The 16,009-nt window shown below is 46.7% G+C and overlaps 1 pseudogene; it reads left to right on the top strand.

Annotated features, from left to right (window-relative positions):
• The first annotated feature begins 2,823 nt into the window (after positions 1-2,823).
• LOC139264877 (U2 spliceosomal RNA) lies at positions 2,824-3,042 on the top strand (annotated as a pseudogene).
• The last annotated feature ends 12,967 nt before the right edge of the window (positions 3,043-16,009 follow it).

Raw genomic sequence — 16,009 nt, 5'->3', positions numbered from 1 at the left:
CCCATATCCTAACTCGTACCAAGTCCTGTTCTCCCATCACCCCTGTGCTCGCTGATCTACATTGGATCCCAGTCCAACAGCGACTGAAATTTAAAATTCTCATCCTTATGTTCAAATCATTCCATGGCCTCACCCTTGCCTATCTCAGTAACCTCCACCAGCCCTACAACCCTCCAAGAATTCTGCATTCATAAGAACATAAGAACAAAAGAAATAGGAGCATGAGTCAGCCATACAGCCCCTCGAGCCTGCACCACCATTCAATAAGATCGTGGCTGATCTGATCATGTACTCAGCTCCACTTCCCTGCCCGCTCCCCATAATCCCTTATCCCCTTATCCTTCAATTCTGACCTCTTGTGCATCCTTGATTTCCTTTGCCCCACCATTGGCAGCCATTCCTTCAACTGTCTTGGCCTCAAGCACTAGAATTCCCTCCCTCCAACTCTCTACCTCCCTATCCTCCTTTAAGACGCTCCTTAAAACCTACCTCTTTGACCAAACTTTTGGTTACTTGTCCTAATATATCCTCATCTGGCTCTGTGTCAAAGTTTGCTTGATAATGTTCCTGTGAAGCACCTTAGGAAGGTTTACTATGTTAAAGGCGCTATATAAATGAAAGTTGTTGTTGAGTTGCTAAGACACCTTAAAAGGGCAAAAGTGCCCCCAACATCAAAGAAAATGTCCCACTGAAGGTCTTGGCTGAGACCGAGGCTTCAACAGGTTAAGTGTGGACCAGACTGCACGGAGAGGATACCACTAAGAGTTCCTCTCCATTCATGGGGGCAACTCAAGGGTCACCGCTTCCAGAGATCTAGAGCCACCTTTCCTATATCAGTTCGTATAGTTACCAGTCCCAGTGGTCACAGGCCCACCACTCATGCTAGTTACATGTGGCAGTGGTGGGGGTTGGGTGGGAATGGGGTGGATGGAAGAAGGGATCAATAGTGGTCCTAACAGGGGCAGAGGAATGGAAATTCATTTGAGAAAGGTTTCAGTGACAGAGGAGCTGAAGCAGGGGTGAAGGCAGGCAATGTTACGGAGGTGGAAGTAAGCATTCTTGGTGATCAATAGGACATGGTGTTGGAAACAGCTCAAGGTCAAACAGGATACCAATGTTGTGAGCGAAATTCTAGATTATCTACAGAAATGCTATTGTACAAAACAAAGGCTTATATAATTTAGTTGGAACAGAAAATACATGGAAGAACACAAGGACTTGCAAAACTTTATTACATAGTGTTGATATGCTCTTTTAACAGTCTTTGGCATTTTTACAGATGATGTGGTGTGCTGACATGCTGCCCCAGCCATTTGAGCAATCATGTAGAATGAGTAGCTTGCCAAGTAAATTTGTTTTTCTTTCTCTGTATTCAATAGACTGTGTATAAAGTTCTATTTGGTTGAACACTGGTCTCTTGTAACATTCCTTACCTTATCATCAGTTTGCACTTTAGTCATCTGTGAAAGGGAGTGGAGAGTTAATTTCTGAAGGGCAGAGTGTTCATTCATGTAGCTTTTGGAATCATCGGTTTGTTCTACGGAATAAAGGTACACTCAAAAGTGACTTATTTTTTCCATAACTTTTCAAATCTATCAAATGTGAAGTAAAGTATATTTAAAGATAACCAGCATGCAGCATTTTAATATAAAAATTCTCATAGAAATTTAGCCCCAGTGGCAGCATTTGAAAGAAGTGTTTACAATTCTAAATTGTCTCCCAAAGATCCTGCCCTCATTAATGCAAAATTATCCAATTAAACTTTTGTAAATATTTAGAGAAAGTGCCACAAGATAAACAGATTGACCACCAGTGTATGACGTCTGGGATCATTGGGAATTTAACTGGGTGACTTTAACTCTTCCCGATCGGTGGAAAAGCGGGGGAACAGTTAAAATGGAGCAGCTCCATTTCCCGAACCGTTCCTGTCGAGCTCACATTTTAATGCTGCCAGTTCTGATGACGGACCGACGCTCCCACTGGACTCCAGCAGGAGCTTCCTTAATAAATGCAAGTGGGGGTGCCATGATGTACAGGGCCCCCAATGGCAATTGAACCCGCTCCTGAGCGAGAGCCACCATGGCCACCCCACCAGGTGAAGCTATTGGGAGGCCGATAAGGTCGCTGCAGCTAAGTGAAAAAACCCTCTTTATTGGGGCTGGAAAGAACAGGAATGCTCCTCTGGGTCCCATAAGGAAGGTCTGAGCCTCTTTGTCCCAGGGTCTCCCCATCTACCCCTCACCCACTCACCCCAAGCCATGAGACCCTCACAGCTGCTCCTCTCCTGTGACCTACCTTAATGCCTGCGGCCATCACTGGTGTACGGACTTTGGGCCACCCGATCTTCATCCCTCCTCGCAGGCCAGTTATTGCTTTCTGTCCAAAATAGGCGAGCAGCTGTCCAGCGGTATTCAAATGAGGCCTAGCCGTTAAAATCAGCCGGGCTTCCGACTGAAGCTCCTAAATGGTATAGACACCAAGAGAAATCACTCACCACAGAACTTCAGTCTTTCACTTATACTTAAGGTAGTAAGGGGCTGAAATTTCCCCCCACACTCCCACCGTGTTTCGACTGTTTTCACCGCCGTGGTAGATGTGGTGGCCTCTTGCACGAAATTCCGCTCTTTGGCTTTTTTTTTCGAGCGGCCCGGAAGTCGGTCATAATGGGGGCAGAAGGGCGGAGAGCGGAAGTTCAATAAGTAGAGGGGCGGAGAAGTCCGCCGCTGTCACTCATCAGTGTAGCACTGATGATATCATCACACAGCCCGTCACCACGTCACTCCTCTTCACTTAAAGGGGAGAACCGCTGCGAGCTCTGCGATTATCGCTTCTCGGCCTTTTGGCTAAGATCATGCGTAACTGACCTGACAGGGGAGTAGCCACCATGACCTCCGGAAGGTATATGCTTGCTTTTTTGGAAACAGGAGGTGGGTGGGGTGGCTTGACCCATCCACCTCCACGGAGGTGTGTGGGGGACCTGACCCATCCATCTCCATGGCACGAACCTGGTATTGCAGTACTTCCAGGAACGGTGCAGTGGCTCTAGGCCTTTTGGCTAAGAGCATTGGCGCAGAGTGATCCTTGGTGTGTGCAAGGTGACCTCTGGCGTTTGTGATTTGACAAAGAATTGGAACGATTGGCTACGAATTTCAAAAAAAAAAAAAAGATTATTTAAGTTAGGTCCACTGGGCCACCGGGGAGGATTTCGGCCGGGCCAGCAGCCTGGCACCCAAGACAGGGTGCCAGGCTACCTGTTGGCGGCCCGGCCGAACCCAACGATATAATTGTCAGCCCGACCTGGAAGACAGCTGAAAAAAAAAATAAGATCGTGACCGCAGCAGTAGGTCTTCCCCTTTAATAGCAGCCGCACTGCCATTTTACGAGCACCGCAAGCACAGTGCACCGGCAGGAAAAGCTGGCAGTGGCACCGAACGGCGGGAACAAGACTTTCAGTGCAGAATTTCGTGTTCGGGAGAGGAACAGCGGCGATGGGCGTTCTGATGACGCATTTAAGACGGATCGGCAGCAGCGGAGCGGTAGTGGGGGTAGTGGGTCACCGGCAGGATACCGCAGGAGGGCAATTTTCAAAATGACATCCTTTCCGCGAAAAATCTGTGACCATTCCACTCCGCTGTGTGGCCTCCGATTTCCAGCAGTAGCAGGCCTCATGGGAAGAGGAAATTTCGGCCCCTACCAGTTAAGTTTCAAGAAATATCAGAAAAATCTTGAAGCAAAAACATGCAACTGTGGATGACACATAGTTGACAGTGCAGTTATCAAGCAACGGTGAGTTAAGGGATTAAGATAATTCTATGAAATGCAACAATAAATGTTGTTCTATCTAGAAGTTGTCAGCTATGATGGATAATCCCATACTGATTGATAAAGGAGGAGACATTACACCATGTATTATTATAATGTTTTCTTTGTGGTAAACTCAGCACTTGAAACGTTAGAAATAGCCAACATCTGACAATGTGTCAAGTGGGTACAGATCCTCTTATAAACCACAAAGTAACAGCAGTTAGCATTTCACTGTAATGATGGGGCACTGTAATTGTAAACGCAGTGAAAATAGTTTTGACCCTTCAAACTATTTGCGGCTACAGAGCAGTCAAGGAATTTAGGCGTAAAACAAATAACACAAAAGAAAAGGAGCGGCTGAGAGGGGCTGGAAGGTGATCAAGTGTTTAAACCCAAAATATTGAATATATTCTTATTTTCAATAGCCTTTAAAACTCTTGCTTTGTAATTCTCTATAGTTTACTTCATTCTAAATATATCAAGATTGAGGCTCAGTAAGGAGTTTTGATTTACTAAACAAAAATCAAAGCTTGATATGTTCTCTTTTAATGAGACATCTATGAGCCAGATTTTCTGCCCATTGACTATAAATGGGTAATGAACTTGCTTTAATTACAGGCCAGACCTTTGTTTAACCTTCAGCACAGCCAGGAATAGCTTATGCAACCAGGGACCTGAGGATTGCTGGTGAGAAGCAAAATGCTGCGAAGTGGTAGCAAAAACAGGAAATGCTGGAAAGGCCTAACAAGCCAGTCAAGATCTGTGGTGAGAAAATTTTGAGTGAAGACTAGTCATACAATAGCGAAACATTAACCTGCCTGTTCCTTCCACAGATGCTAACTGACCTGCTATGTGTTTCCAGTATTTTCTCTTATCTGAGGATTGTGGTCGAGAGCTATTTACATGCCACTGGATATTCATTTCAGTTGCGCCTCTCTCATGACCACTGCTTAACCAGAGATGGGCTGATCTGTCAAAAGTATTTTCACTGCAATCACATTTGATGTTGAGAAACTGGAAAATCAGCAGACATCAAAAAATACACCACCCCTGTCCCTATTCAGCCAATTATTGGCAAGGCATCGCTACCAGTAATACTGGGGAAGTAATTTTACCTGACAGTAGTTAATGCCATAAAACAGAGAGGACTCAAAAAAATTGGATAGTAGATTTACTGCCAAGAGTAATACCAAGTTCATTCTAAGGAAAATATTATCTGTGTTTCCTATACATACTGGAATACTTTAATGGAACTTTCTTCAGAGAACAAGAACAAAACATTTCCACAATCAATTTGAAGCTATAATTAGTGTTCCAGAGAAACCAAAAGAAAGAAAATAGATTGAGAGTAAGCTAACAAGAAATATAAAAAGAGACAGTAAGAGCTTCTACAAGTATATAAAAAGGAAGAGAGTAGCTAAATTAAATGTTGGTCCCTTAGAGGATGAGACTAGGGAATTAACAATGGGAAACAAGGACATGGCAGAGACTTTGAACAAATATTTTGTATCTGTCTTCAAGGTAGAAGACATTAAAAGCATCCAATTATAGTGGAAAATCAATGGGCAAAAGGGAGAGAGGAAATTAAAACAATTAGTATCATTAGAGAAAAGGTTCTAGGCAAACTAATGGCACTAAGGGTTGACAAGTCCCCTGGACCTGTTGGCCTGCATCCTTGGGTCTTAAAAGAAGTGGCTGCAGAGATAGTGGATGCATTGGTTTAATCTTCCAAAATTCCCTAGATTCTGGAAAGGTCCCAGCGGATTGGAAAAACGCAAATGTAACGCCCCTATTCAAGAAAGGAGAGAGACAGAAAACAGAAAACTATATGCCAGATAGCCTAATATCTGTCATCGGGGAAAATGCTGGAATTCATTATTAAGGAAATAATAGCAGGACATTTAGAAAATCATAATACAATCAAGCAGAGTCAACATGGTTTTATGAAAGGAACGTCGTGTTTGACAAATTTATTAGAGTTCTTTGAGGATGTATCAAGCAGGATGGATAAAGGGGAACCAGTAGATGTAGTGTATTTGGATATCCAAAAGGCATTCAAAATGGTGCCACATAAAAGGTTACTATACAAGACAGGAGATGGTATTGGGGGTAATATATTAGCATGGATAGAGGATTGGCTAACTAACAGAAAACTAAAAGGTCAAAATTCGATACCGCCATTTTTAAGGCGGGTGTCACCGGCTGAGAGAAATTTTTAACATCTTGCTTTAGGCACGGTCCCCTAATGTGAAATTCAGTGTTGCCGCCTAAAGAATGGATAGCAGAGTAAAATCATGGTGTTGCACACTTACCTGGATGCGCTATGCTGCGCTAAGTGGGCTCAATATTTGGGACTTAGGCAGCATTTGGAGCTGCGCCACAGACATATGGCGCCACCTGGTTTGAATTGAGCCATTGATTGGGAGCCTCATTGCCTCATGGGTATATTCGCTTCCTATGCACTCACTCAGACGCTGAGCATGGCAGACCTTGCAGTAGCAGCTCATCAACGTGCCTACCGGTTCACGGACGGTGCACTGGATGCACTCCTTAATGCTCTGGAGAGGTGTTGCTAGGTGCTGAGGACAGAGACTGGGAGGAGACCCCAACCCCAAATGTATTAAAGGCTATTGAGGGAGATAGCAGATTAAGTATCTGCGAGTGACACGGTGCCAAGGACATCGATACAATGTCATAATAAGTGGAACGACCTGATGTGGCTAACGAGGGTGAGTATTTTTAATTTCAAACTTCAACATGCTATGCTCTGACCTCAATATGAGTTTCGGAATCCATGCTTTAAGTGGGTGAGGCCACAGTCAAAGTTCCCATCTGGAGCCTCACCCACTGCAAGGGCTTGCATGCGCTGTAAACCTTGCTAAGCAATTCTGCAGACCACCCCTCATGTTGTTGACTCCTCAGTCTCTATATGCATCTCGAAGACAGAAGCCTCCCCATTACTGTTAGGTCCTGGCACCCTAATCCCACCATTGCCACAGCAAGTCCAATCAGCAAATGGTAGTTCCATCGAACTGTGAAGACTGTCATAGAGAAGCATCTAATAACGTATGTAAGGCACTTGGGACACACTGATGGAAGGCCTCTAACTCCAACATTCTCTTTAATGTTACCAGCGAAGCTCGCACACAGCTGGCGGGAGCAAATGCGGACTGGTGGAGGGGAGAGAGACCTCCAAGTGCTCACTCCATTGGAGGAATGGATAGCTGCCCTGATGGGCGTTCAAGTTGATGCAATGGTGGTGGGTGCGGCCGACCCCACCTCGGGACAGTGACGGTATGTTGAGTTCCTTTGCAGCGATCTGCAGGACACTTGGCCCTCACACCATCATCGTGCAGCTATTTCCATGAGACTGGCAATCACAAATGTCTTTCCCACTCATGGCCCCTTCCCCTGCAGGTAACCGCTCTTCTGTGTTTGTGCTTTCTGATGATCAACCAGATCCACCAGGGCCTTCTCGGGCACCTTCCATGGGAGCAGATGGTGGCGACGACGAAGAGGACGAGGAGGGGCAGGAGGATGACACCTCCTTCGACCTCACGCAGGAGGCTGCACCATCAGAGAGCGGGGCCAGCAGCGCTGCTGATGAAGGGATGATCGGGGAGATGGAGGTGGGTGATGCTCCAGAAGGTTCACTAGGTTGATTCCGGGGATGAGGGGGTTGACTTATGAGGAAAGGTTGAATAGGTTGGGCCTCTACTCATTGGAATTCAGAAGAATGAGAGATGATCTTATCGAAACGTATAAGATTATGAGGGGGCTCGATAAGGTGGATGCAGAGAGTATGTTTCCACTGATGGGGGAGACTAGAACTAGAGGGCATGATCTTAGAACAAGGGGCCGCCCATTTAAAACAGAGATGAGGAGGAATTTCTTCTCTCAGTGTGTTGTAAATCTGTGGAATTCACTGCCTCAGAGAGCTGTGGAAGCTGGGACATTGAATAAATTTAAGACAGAAATCGACAGTTTCTTGAAAGATAAGGGGATAAGGGGTTATGGGGAGCGGGCGGAGAAGTGGAGCTGAGTCCATGATCAGATCAACCATGATTTTATTGAATGGCGGAGCAGGCTCGAGGGGCCATATGGCCTACTCCTGTTCCTATTTCTTATGTTCTTATGTTCTTATGTAACGTCACAGGGGAGGGGAAGGCCGAGGGCCAGCTCCCCGGAGGGTGAGTGATCGCCTGAGTGATGCTCAGCAGCACTCTGACGATGAGACCGACCTAGAGGTTGTCATAAGACAATCCCTGCAGTTGCACAGCGATCTGCTGGGTGCACCAGCAAGGGTGCCACAGAGTCACGATGCACTTGCTGTGAGGATGGAGGAGTCCACCTCAACTATTGCTCATGCCTCTTAGCAGCCCACTGAACCCATCCTTGGGAGATACCAATGGATGCTGGATGCAAACAGTGACCATGGGATCCCAGACATGGTGCCACAGGCAAGGGCTGATGTTGCAGTGGCCATTGAGCACCAGACCAATGCTATTGTAGGCCTCCATACGCAAATGTCATCAGTGCGTGGTGTCCTGAGTCAGCTCTCTGGTGTACTGTAGTCACAGACAATCTTGATGCAGAGGCAAATAGATCCAACGGACGCACTGACCGCTGCCATCCGATCTGGGGCCCCATCAGTTCAATGGGGACCTAACCTTGCTGAACCCACTGCAGGATTCTGGCCTCACCCAGATTTCTGCAGATGATGATGTTCTGCCCCGGGGGAGTCTCAGCCTGTTGGGCCAATTGGACCGTAATGTCGTTTCTCAGGACGACATCATTCTACCTTCATAGCTGCCGCTCTCTGCACCCCATCCACAACAGAGTGTTTCCAGCCATGCTGAGCCGTTGCAGTCCGCAGCCGGGCCTTCCAGGGCCCGAGCTGGTCGGGGACGTCCTGCTAGGCCATCATGTGTGGCTGCAGCTCCAAGTCAGCAACCGACTGCCAGCCTCGCTGAAGGCCCTGAGACCCCATTGCGGAGGAGCAGTAGGCGTGGGAGGGGGGAGAAAAGAAGGGGTGGTAAAGCCCTTTCTAAGACAGAGTAAAGACCTTTGGGAAGGTGGCCACATATGCTGACCTTGTGAAGATATGAGCTTTTAAAACTAGTTGCTCTTGTATGACCCACCAAACACTTGCTTGTTGCAATGTGAGCTCATGTAAATTGTTGCACTTGGATGAACTATGCAAAACTTGTTTGGTAGTTGCCAGAGATGGTTACCTTGTTACAAAATGAACTGATGTCAATAGTTGCACTTGGATGTCCATGAGAATGTTTGAAGGGGTTTTGTGGGTAGGTTGATATTTTGGGGATGAAATTGTTGTCTTGTAGTTGTTTTCAGCACAGCTGATTTATGTTTGCAATCAACCAAGTTTTGATTGTTCACATGATTATGCAGCGATTATTAAAGATTCTCCCCACATCCCAACAGAGAGGGAGACCGCCCCTGAGCCAATGGCCCTATCCTCTCCCCAGATTGAGCCAAAACATACCATCTGCAGAGTGTGTAGCGATGTGTTGAGTTGATGCCCACGTGTATAGGCTGGCCATTCGACACATCGAGTCATTCATTGGAATTGATGAGAGATATGTCTCTGAAGAGCAGCCTTTCCAGCCGCAGCAGTGTCAGGCTGCCTCCTCCTTGGCTGAAGCTCCTAGTCGTCCTCCTCATCGTTGTCCTCCTCCTGAGGTGGATCATCCATCCCTGGTGATAATGGCTGGCCCCTCATAATGGCCAGGTTGTGCAGCATGCAGCAAACAACAGTGAACATGGAGACTCTATCAGGTGAGTACTGGAATGCCCCTCCAGAGCATAGAAACATAGAAAATAGGTGCTATTCAGCCCTTCGAGCCTGCACCACCATTCAATATGATCATGGCTGATCATGCAACTTCAGTACCCCATTCCTGCTTTCTACTCCATACCCCTTGATCCTTTTATCTGTAAGGGCCACACCTAACTCCCTTTTGAATATATCCAACGAACTGGCCTCAACAACTTTCTGTGGTAGAGAATTCCACAGGTTCACAATTCTCTGAATGAAGAAGTTTCTCCTCATCTCGGTCAGTGAAGGCAGTGGAAATGCTGCTTCAGAACCCCGATAGTTTGCTCGATAATGGACCGGATTGTGGTTTGGCTGCTGTTGTAGCATTGCTCAGCAGGGGTGGTGGGATTGTGGAGGGGTGTCGTCAGCCAGGAGGCCACACCATATCCTTTGTCACCCAGGAGCCAGCCATGGCCTTCATGTGATGGTATCCCACAGGATGAAAACATCGTGGCAGCTGCCAGGATATCGGACATTGATAGCGAGGATCATTTGCCTGTGATCGCAGACCAGCTGTACGTTGTGGGAGTGGAATCCTTTGCAATTCCAAAAGATCTCTCCTTTGAGGGGCGGGGCCTTCAATGCCATATGCATACAATCAGTGGCTCCCTGAGCCCTGGGGAAGCCCGCTAGCCTGGCAAAGCCATGGGTGTGCTCATCCTGGTCTACCCTTGACATGCTGAACTTGATGTCGTCCAATTGTTTGCCGTAGAGAGCGTCGGTCACCTGGCGAATGCAGCAATGTACTGCAAACTGCGAGATGTTGCATATATCGCCGACAGGAGATGGGAAGGAACCATTAGCATAGAAGTTCAGTGCTACTGTCACTTTCACTGCCACTGACAGCGAGGTCCTAGTGCCGATGTCAGCTGCCAGGTATGTCTGCAGAAAGTTGCAAAATTCTGTGACCACCTCCTTGCGGAACCTCAACCTTCTTAAGCACTACTTCTCGGACATTTCAAGATAATAGTAATGCAGACGGCAAATCCTGTGTCTGTACGGCCTCCTGCCCCGCCATCTGGGGTCTCCCCTCTGGAGAGGATCCAAATTTGGCCTAAGCTGTTTCTGCAGACAGAACCTTTCAAGTCGTCGCCACAGGACGACATGGTATGCCATCACTGCCCCCATCACTTGGCACAGGTCACAGCGAAATGCAACTTTCAAATTTTCCCTATATGGAACCCAACAATGTGTCCGAGATACCAGTACTAAATCTGATGAGTCAACAGCAATACGACACCAACACCCTGTCTGTGTGAGCATCAAACGCAGCATTGACCACGACCTCTGAGCCCTGGCTGCAACTCCCTTTAAATAACGCCCCGGATTCGTTTCTCCACCTTGTGCAGTCCAACTTTTTCAGGCATTATTGATGCCAGATGTAAAGTGAGGCAGCAAAAGTGAATATGGTGAGAAAGGCACCAAGGAGGTGTTATACGCGTACTGATGTCATGATTTCCATGGCGTTAGCCAGCAGGACATTACGTTTTAATTCCCTTAAAAAATGACCAGCGAATTTCACGCCAGGCGTCAACATCACCCAACGCCACTCCGAAACACCTAACTCCCAGTTAACACCTAACACCGTCGTTATCAGCAGGCGTTAGCAACCATATTTCGACCCCTAAGAGTCGGGATAAATGGATCATTTTCAGGCTGGCAAACTGTAACAAGTGGGGTGCCACAGAGATCTGTGCTGGGGCCTCAGCTATTTACAATCTATGTTAATGACTTGGATGAAGGGACTGAGTGTAATGTAGCCAAATTTGCTGATGCTACAAAGATAGGTGGGAAAGCAAGTTATGAGGAGGAAAAGAGTCTGCAAAAGGATATAGACAGGTTAAGTGAGTGGGCAAAAATTTGGCAGATGGAGTATAATGTGGGAAAATGTGAGGTTATCCACTTTGATAGGAAGAATAAAAAAGCAAATTATTATTTAAATGGAGAGTAACTACAAAATGCTGCAGTACAGAGGGATCTGGAAGTTCTTGTTCATGGAAGGCAAAACGTTAGCATGCAGGTACAGCAAATAATTAGGAAGGCAAATGGAATGTTGGCCTTTATTGCTGTCATGTATGTACATGCTGTTTGTAGCCACCAGATGGTGTCATTGTTGGAGGCCACTGAGCAGCATGCACATGGTGCTGCTCTGGTATAAAAGGCCAGCCATTTTGTGAGTCAGGCACTTTGGGCCGGAATAAAGCAGGAACAAGGTTGTACCTTGTTCAGTTAAACAATACTCAGTTTGTACCTAAATTGCATACATAACATTTGGCAATGAGTTTACAAGAACCTTTGTTTGCAAAATGAGCACGATTGGATTTTTAGAACGATTCATGGAGGGAGAAGATTGGGAAGACTTTGTGAGTCATTTGAACCACTACTTCATGGCCAACAAAATGAAAGGGATCGACGATGCAGATCGGAGCCGGGCCGTGTTCCTCACTGTGTGCGGTTCAAAGATCTACAGACTAATAAAGAATCTACTCATGCCTAGTGATCCAACAGAGAAAACGTACTAGGAGTTGTGTACATTGGTACGGGAGCACCTCAAGCCAGATGACGGCATCATCATCTCGAGATACAGGTTTTATACACACGTTCGATCGGAGGGCCAGAGTGCGGCGGAATTCGTTGCTGACTTGAGACGTCTAGCGGGACCATACAAGTTTGGGACGGTGTTGGCAGACATGCTGCGGGACTTCTTTGTTATCGGTATCAACCATAAGATGATCCTGCGCAAACTTCTGCCGGTGGAGGAGTTGGATTTAAAAAGGGCCACCCACATCGCTCAATCATGTATGACGACGGATAGGAGTTTAAAGCAAATATCGGTGAAGAACCGAACTTCGGCATATACTGTAAATGTGATTGATTCGGCGTTCGGTAGAGCGGCACATGGCAGGGCCTATCCGGCTGTGTTCGCGAAACCTGTGGCTGCCCAAAGTCCGCCGGCGGGAATGTATCCGACTTCTCCGTGTTGGCGTTGTGGGGGAAATCATCGGCACCAGCAGTGCTGATTTAAGCAATATAGTTGCAAAGCCTGTCTGAGAGTGGGGCATCTCCAGCGCAAGTGTCCGCAGATGAGCAAGCGAGCTGCGACACACCACGTGGAGGATGAGAGTCATAGAAACATAGAAACATAGAAAATAGGTGCAGGAGTAGGCCATTCGGCCCTTCGAGCCTGCACCATCATTCAATGAGTTCATGGCTGAACATGCAACTTCAGTACCCCATTCCTGCTTTCTCGCCATACCCCTTGATCCCCCGAGTAGTAAGGACTACATCTAACTCCTTTTTGAATATATTTAGTGAATTGGCCTCAACAACTTTCTGTGGTAGAGAATTCCACAGGTTCACCACTCTCTGGGTGAAGAAGTTTCTCTTCATCTCAGTCCTAAATGGCTTACCCCTTATCCGTAGACTGTGACCCCTGGTTCTGGTCTTTCTCAACATTGGGAGCATTCTTCCTGCATCTAATCTGTCTAAACCCGTCAGAATTTTAAACGCTTCTATGAGATCCCCTCTCATTCTTCTGAACTCCAGTGAATACAAGCCCAGTTGATCCAGTCTTTCTTGATATGTCAGTCCCGCCATCCCGGGAATCAGTCTGGTGAACCTTCGCTGCACTCCCTCAATAGCAAGAATGTCCTTCCTCAAGTTAGGAGACCAAAACTGTACACAATACTCCAGGTGTGGCCTCACCAAGGCTCTGTACAACTGTAGCAACACCTCCCTGCCCCTGTACTCAAATCCCCTCGCTATGAAGGCCAACATGCCATTTGCTTTCTTAACCACCTGCTGTACCTGCATGCCAACCTTCAATGACTATGACTGATGTACCATGACACCCAGGTCTCGTTGCACCTCCCCTTTTCCTAATCTGTCACCATTCAGATAATAGTCTGTCTCTCTGTTTTTACCACCAAAGTGGATAACCTCACATTTATCCACATTATACTTCATCTGCCACGCATTTGCCCACTCACCTAACCTATCCAAGTCACTCTGCAGCCTCATAGCATCCTCCTCGCAGCTCACACTGCCACCCAACTTAGTGTCATCCGCAAATTTGGAGATACTACATTTAATCCCCTCGTCTAAACCATTCATGTACAATGTAAACAGCTGGGGCCACAGCACAGAACCTTGCGGTACCCCACTAGTCACTGCCTGCCATTCTGAAAAGTACCCATTTACTCCTACTCTTTGCTTCCTGTCTGCCAACCTGTTCTCAATCCAGACACGTCAGACTAGTGCGGATCCGGATACGCAATCTGAGATACCAGATGCGGAAGTGTATGGATTGTACTCTTTCATAACCAAGAATAAACCAATGTTGATTAATGTGAAGTTTAACGGGATACCAGTATCGATGGAACTGGACCCAGAGGTGAGTCAATTGATCATGAACGAGAGGGCATTTAATAAGCTGTGGGATACTAAGACTGTGATGCCCAGGCTGAGCCCTATTAACAGCAAGCTGCGCACATACACCAAAGAACTGATAAAGTTGATTGGCAGTGCACAAATTAATGTGTCGTATAACGGTGCGGTTCATGAGTTACCGCTGTAGATTCTTCCAGGCAATGGCTCATGCTGTTCGGCAGGAACTGGTTGGAGAAAATCAGATGCAAATGAAATGTCATAAAGGCGTTGTCGTCGGAGGAAGATACATGTGCCCAAGTATTGAGCAAGTTCCCCTCACTCTTCGAACTGGGTATCGGCAACTTCACGGGAGCCAAGGTGCAGATCCACGTGGATTCAGATGCAAGACCCATCCATCACAAAGCTCGGGCAATGCCGTATATGATGAAGGAGAAGGTTGAAATTGAACTGGACAGACTCCAGCGTGAAGGGATCATATCCCCGGTCGAATTTAATGAATGGGCCAACCCCATTGTTCCTGTGCTGAAAAGTGATGGCACAATCACAATCTGTGGAGACTACAAGGCTACGATCAACGGGGTTTTGAAACAAGATCTGTACCCGTTACCGAAGGCTGATGACTTGTTTGCGATGCTAGCTGGAGGGAAGTCGTTCACAAAACTGGACTTGACATCGGCCTATATGATGCAGGAGTTCGTCGAGACGTCGAAGAGACTTATGTGCATTAACATGCACAAAGAACTGTTTATTTACCATAGGTGCCCGTTTGGAATTCGCTCGGCTGCAACAATATTCCAGAGGAATATGGAAAGTCTACTGAAGTCTGTTCCCAGAACCGTCGTGTTCCAAGATGACATCCTGATCACCGGTCATGACTCCAAGGAACATCTGAACAACCTGGAAGATTTTCTACCGCGTTTGGACAGAGTGGGACTCAGACTTAAACGCTCGAAGTGCGCCTTCATGGCACCAGAGGTCAAATTCCTTGGGAGGAAAATCGCCGCTGATGGCATCAGATCTACTGACGTGAAACCAAAGCCATCAAGAATGCATCCAAGCCGCAGAACGTGACAGAGCTGCATTCGTTCCTGGGTCTACTCAACTACTTTGGTAACTTCCTACCTAAATTGAGCACCTTACTTGAACCACTGCACATGCTATTGAGAAAAGGCAACAACCGGATGTGGGATTCATTGCAAGACAGAGCTTTCGAGAAAGCCACCAATCTGCTTTGCTCGAACAAGCTGCTGATACATTATGACCCATGTAAACGTTTAGTTTTGGCCTGCGATGCATCGTCATATGGAATTGGTTGCATGTTACAACAAGCCAATGAGTCGGGGAAACTTCAAACTGTCGTGTATGCATCCAAAAGTTTGTCTAAAGCAGAAAGAGCCTACAGTATGGTAGAAAAAGAAGCTTTAGCATGTGTATACGGTGTTAAAAAGATGCATCAATACCTGTTCGGTTTGAGGTTTGAATTAGAGACTGATCACAAGCCGCTCATTTTGTTGTTTTCCGAGAGCAAAGGTATCAATTCCAACGCTTCATCCCGCATCCAAAGGTGGGCGCTGACATTATCTGCCTATGATTATATCATTCGCCACAGACCTGATACAGAGAATTGTGCCGATGCTTTGAGCCAGTTGCCGTTGCCCACACCGGAGGTGGAAACGCTACAACTGGCAGATTTAATGTTAATTATGAATGCTTTTGAGAGTGAAGTTACCCCTGTCACAGCTCAATAAGTTAAGATCTGGACCAGCCAGGACCCGATATTATCGGTGATAAAGTGTTGCATCCTCAAAGGGGATTGGTCTGCCATATCTAAGCAAATGTGTGAGGAGGCCAAACCATACATTCGTCACAAGGACGAACTGTCTATTCAAGCAGATTGCATATTGTGGAACAATCGAGTTGTAATGCCTAAGAAAGGGAGAGAGAAGTTTGTGCATGAGTTACACAGCACACATCCTG

The sequence above is a fragment of the Pristiophorus japonicus genome, chromosome 5 (assembly GCF_044704955.1).
Source record: "Pristiophorus japonicus isolate sPriJap1 chromosome 5, sPriJap1.hap1, whole genome shotgun sequence".
Lineage (NCBI taxonomy): Eukaryota > Metazoa > Chordata > Chondrichthyes > Pristiophoridae > Pristiophorus > Pristiophorus japonicus.
The sequence above is the reverse complement of the archived record's forward strand: the minus strand, read 5'-3'. Positions and strand labels throughout refer to the sequence as shown.